Source organism: Poromitra crassiceps (assembly GCF_964638095.1).
Source record: "Poromitra crassiceps genome assembly, chromosome: 28".
Lineage (NCBI taxonomy): Eukaryota > Metazoa > Chordata > Actinopteri > Beryciformes > Melamphaidae > Poromitra > Poromitra crassiceps.
This window is the reverse complement of record NC_139651.1, coordinates 8,948,652-8,953,903: the sequence shown is the minus strand read 5'-3', so window position 1 is coordinate 8,953,903 and position 5,252 is coordinate 8,948,652.

The window sequence follows — 5,252 nt, the reverse complement described above, 5'->3', positions numbered from 1 at the left end:
GCCCCCTCTTTCAGCTCCGCCCTCCCCCCCCCCCCCCCCCCCCCCCCGCCCCCACCTCTCTGTCTCTTTTACCACCCCACCCCCCCCCCACACACACACACACACACACACACTCTCATCCCTCCCTCCCTCCCTCCCTCCCTCCACGGCTCCTCACTTCCACTCCGTCGGAGCGCCTGAGAGTGATTGAAATGACAGCCTATAGAAAGAGGCTAATCAAATTGTTTATTATCAGTCTGAATCAATATGTATGGATTGTTAAAACATCAAAGTCAGCCTCCCTGGAAAAGTAATAGTCGCCGGGGCGAGGCCGGCCGGCCGGCAGCAGCTGCTCGGGCCAAGGCCGCAGCACGGCACGCAGGGTCCCCGAGAGCCCCGGCTCCCATTTAAAGCGACTTTCACTCTTACTTAAGTCCTGATGACCCGGAGAGGTCAGCTGGCTGAAGGGGACGTACATGGTGGTGGTTTGTGCAAAAGAGGATACAGCCCAACTGCATGGGGGGGAAAAAAACCTTCGAAACCGCCCTCCGGCTACACGTCTGTTCGGCCTGACTGATAAACAATCCATCAAGTAAATAAATGAGCCACCACGGCGGTGCTGAGATAAAGACCATTGCTCACCTAACTCTGCTCCCAGCAATATGTTTGGACCACTGGTCATACTCATTGGCCCCCACAAATTCAATATTTTGCTCTCCTCTGGATCTCCAGCTCTCCTCTGGATGGAGATCTGCTCTCTTCATGGAGAGCAGTTTGTAGCCCGGGTTGCAAATGAGGTCAGGGGCTGATGAATGAGTCAGCCGACGGGATCAAATTGCTTCGAGATGGACATTGTAGTTGGGTCTCGGTGCTCCGAGACAAGGCTGGCATGGGAAGATTGATGGATAGCCATTGTCCATTCATTGGTAGCCCGAGTGTGACACCTGATGTTGGGGCCGGGGGTCTCGTCCTCCTCCTCCACCTCCTCCGACACCCCACAAACACAAGCCATGTCATGGCCTGATAGAATGATTAGACACTGAATGATATCTTCTTCTCCAGCACCTCCATCTCCACCAGCTTAGCGCTAGCAAACATTGAGATGGATCGCACCATCTCGACTCGAGACGTGGGGGGGTCGAATCCGACAACAACAATCCCGCAGCAGATTTGACGTCGGTGCGTTTAGGTTGGCCCTGTTAAACAAGGCGCTTTTGCATAGCCCCCCCAGAGGGGTCAGGTGCGGGGCTTCAGTGTCTTGCTCTAGGACATGTCAAAAGGGGACATTTGTCTTTGCAGGGCCAGGGGACCAAACCTCAGAGTCTCTGTAGCCAGCCAGCCAGCCAGCAGGTCAGCTCATCGCCCTCACTTTGCACCCCATTTTACTGTCACTCATTTCAGTGGGATAAGATGACCAGTTCAATAGAGCCGGGTCAGCTCTCCAGAACAGACACTAATCCATATCACTAAGAGAGGCTCCCTAATTGGAAGTCCACTCAGCTCCTTATCATCAGCGCCATTACATAAAGCCACATGAAAGCGCAGATCATCCATCATACTCCAAATTTGTTCTGTCATTTTTCTTTTGGATGCAAGATAAGGAGGCCCGGGGCGCCATATTGATTTTATAAAAAACATGAAGCCGAGACTCCAGAAGTGGAATGTTTGCCTGTTATCGATAATTGCTCTAATAACCATGACAGACAGGCAGAGAAAACACATCTGTGGGCCTGAAAACCCCTCGGTGGAGAGACGTATCTGCGGAAGCGGCTCGATGGAACAGCTTTTGTCAGCTATATTTTAATCAACACCTCAATTTCTTTTCTCTTCCCGTGTGTCTTATCGTTGTATTTTGCCACTTTGTTTTATCACGTCGCTATGTTTGATACTGCAAATAAACTAAGACGGCTAAGCGTACCAACAAGGCCCAACGTGTTGTTCGCTCCCATGTACTTGTCTCTCTGTGAGGAATCCTTAATGATGTGAAAGTGATGGAGCGGTTATGATGCTTTCTAGTGCGTGGTACAGCAGTTTAACTTCTCCCTGCAATCACCAACATCTGTGCACGAGGCATTCAATAATATCTGAGGAGGAACCGATGTGTGGCCTGTACTGTGCAAAGTTGGTGCTTAAAGGGATACTCCACTTTTTCGGGAGTTTAGCTCATTTGCCACCCCCCCCCCCCCCCCCACATAACCAAGATACGCCATGCCTTACAGGGCACTGTCCGCTCAGTTTACAGTGAGCTACAGTCGTAAAGTTAGTTAGTATCACCATAGAATGGAGGCCAATGGTACAGCTGTTAGAAATCCACCAAAACACACATCTCACGGCGCCAAAATACATGTTGTGCTTCGGGTACTCACCACACGATTAAATATTAATTCAAGATGTATGTGCATTTTATCATCAGTCTTTTTGGAAGGAAAAGAGGTCGGCGGCCATGTTTGGAAAGTAGTGCCGGCTACCTCTTTTCCTTCCAAAAAGACAGATTATGTGCATTTTGGATTAATATTTCATTGTGTGGTGAGTACCCGACGCACAACATGTATTTTGGCACCGTGAGATGTGTGTTTTGGCAGATTTTTAACAGCTGTACCATTAGCCTCCATTCTATGGCGATACTAACTTCACGACTGTAGCTCACTGTAAACTGCGCGGACAGTGCCGGTAAGGCATGGTGTATCTTGGTTATGTAGGGGGGGGGGGAGTGGCAAATGAGCTAAACTCCCGAAAAAGTGCAGTAGTTTGTGCCAGAGTTATGTCAAACAAACAGCGGAATTCTCTCGCTATAGTGAACATGAGGCCGTTTCAACTTGTGCCCTCCTCTCCTCCATCCCTCTTTGTTTCGTTCCTCTCTCGCTCGCTCTCTCTCTCCCTCTCTCTCTCTCTCTCTCACTCTCTCCCTCCCTCTCTCTCTCCCTCTCTCTCTCTCTCTCTCTCTCTGTCTCACACCAGTCAGAGCGAGCTAGGAGAGAAGGCTGATGGCCGCTCTAACAGTCGGGGACCTTTGCCAAAGCAAGCGGTGCCGGGCACGTCGCGGCGTAGTAAACACCCAGGACTCCTCCTCTTGACATGACATGGGGGTCCTCTAATTAAAGAGTGCAACGAGACACCCCCCCCCCACCCCCACCCCCTCTCTCCCTATCAGCCCGCCTCCTACACCCACAATTAAGTCCTCCATGGGAGCCAAGGCGCTGCATTATTGATGGAGCAGAACGTTTGATTAGAACCCTCTTAACACAGCAGCTCTGGAACAGAACAGCCAGTCCATTGTCATTAAACACCACTTAAAGCGAGTCAAAACATAGCAAGGCCGGACACGCTTCCTAAACATCCGGGTTATGATGGAGTCGGGGGCGCGGGCGGGCGGGGGCAGCCGGATTGAATATCGATGCCTCGTGCAATAGCCTAATGCTAACATGTGCTGAGGGGCTTTAGCCGTGCTGCAGGAAGAAAACTAACGCAGGCTAATAATGTACCTGCGGGCTAAATAGTGACGCGGGCTTTTCCTGATGACTCGCAGCAGCGAGGAGGGAAAAAGTAGCGTATTCCATGTCCAAGCAACACATGTAACAGATAGAAAAGACAAGTGAACCGCAGCAATGTCAGCGCTCCATATGATGAGTCAATGATTAGTTTGAAATTATAACAACCCCTTAACCAGGAAATATGTACTTACATCAAAGCCGAGCTGCCCTAAGTGGGGGGCTAAACTGTATTACCGGCCCCCATAGTCAATCAACTGTTGTGCCCAGTGCGGAGATAATGCATTACTTCATATCAAAAGCCCTGCTAATGAAAACAGCATGATGTTTGCAATAGCAAAGCATGTGGAGATGTAACATGTTGATGTGGATGTAATGGGGGGGTCAGCGAATTAAAGGGTGCAACAACACGCTGTAACATGTATAGAGAGGTGTAAGCTTTAAACAACACACTGTAACATGTATACAGAGGTGTAAGCTTTAAACAACACGCTGTAACATGTATACAGAGGTGTAAGCTTTAAACAACACGCTGTAACATGTATACAGAGGTGTAAGCTTTAAACAACACGCTGTAACATGTATACAGAGGTGTAAGCTTTAAACAACACGCTGTAACATGTATACAGAGGTGTAAGCTTTAAACAACACTGTAACATGTATACAGAGGTGTAAGCTTTAAACAACACGCTGTAACATGTATACAGAGGTGTAAGCTTTAAACAACACGCTGTAACATGTATACAGAGGTGTAAGCTTTAAACAACACGCTGTAACATGTATACAGAGGTGTAAGCTTTAAACAACACGCTGTAACATGTATACAGAGGTGTAAGCTTTAAACAACACGCTGTCACATGTATAGAGAGGTGTAAGCTTTAAACAACACACTGTAACATGTGTACAGAGGTGTAAGCTTTAAACAACACTGTAACATGTATACAGAGGTGTAAGCTTTAAACAGCACGCTGTAACATGTGTACAGAGGTGTAAGCTTTAAACAACACGCTGTAACATGTATACAGAGGTGTAAGCTTTCAACAACACGCTGTAACATGTATACAGAGGTGTAAGCTTTAAACAACACGCTGTAACATGTATACAGAGGTGTAAGCTTTAAACAACACGCTGTCACATGTATACAGAGGTGTAAGCTTTAAACCACACACTGTAACATGTATACAGAGGTGTAAGCTTTCAACAACACGCTGTAACATGTATACAGAGGTGTAAGCTTTAAACAACACGCTGTAACATGTATACAGAGGTGTAAGCTTTAAACAACATGCTGTAACATGTATACAGAGGTGTAAGCTTTAAACAACACACTGTAACATGTATACAGAGGTGTAAGCTTTAAACAACACGCTGTAACATGTACAGAGGTGTAAGCTTTAAACAACACACTGTAACATGTATACAGAGGTGTACGCTTTAAACAACACACTGTAACATGTATACAGAGGTGTAAGCTTTAAACAACATGCTGTAACATGTATACAGAGGTGTAAGCTTTAAACAACACGCTGTAACATGTATACAGAGGTGTACGCTTTAAACAACACACTGTAACATGTATACAGAGGTGTAAGCTTTAAACAACATGCTGTAACATGTATACAGAGGTGTAAGCTTTAAACAACACACTGTAACATGTATACAGAGGTGTACGCTTTAAACAACACACTGTAACATGTATACAGAGGTGTAAGCTTTAAACAACACACTGTAACATGTATAGAGAGGTGTAAGCTTTAAACAACATGCTGTAACATGTATACAGAG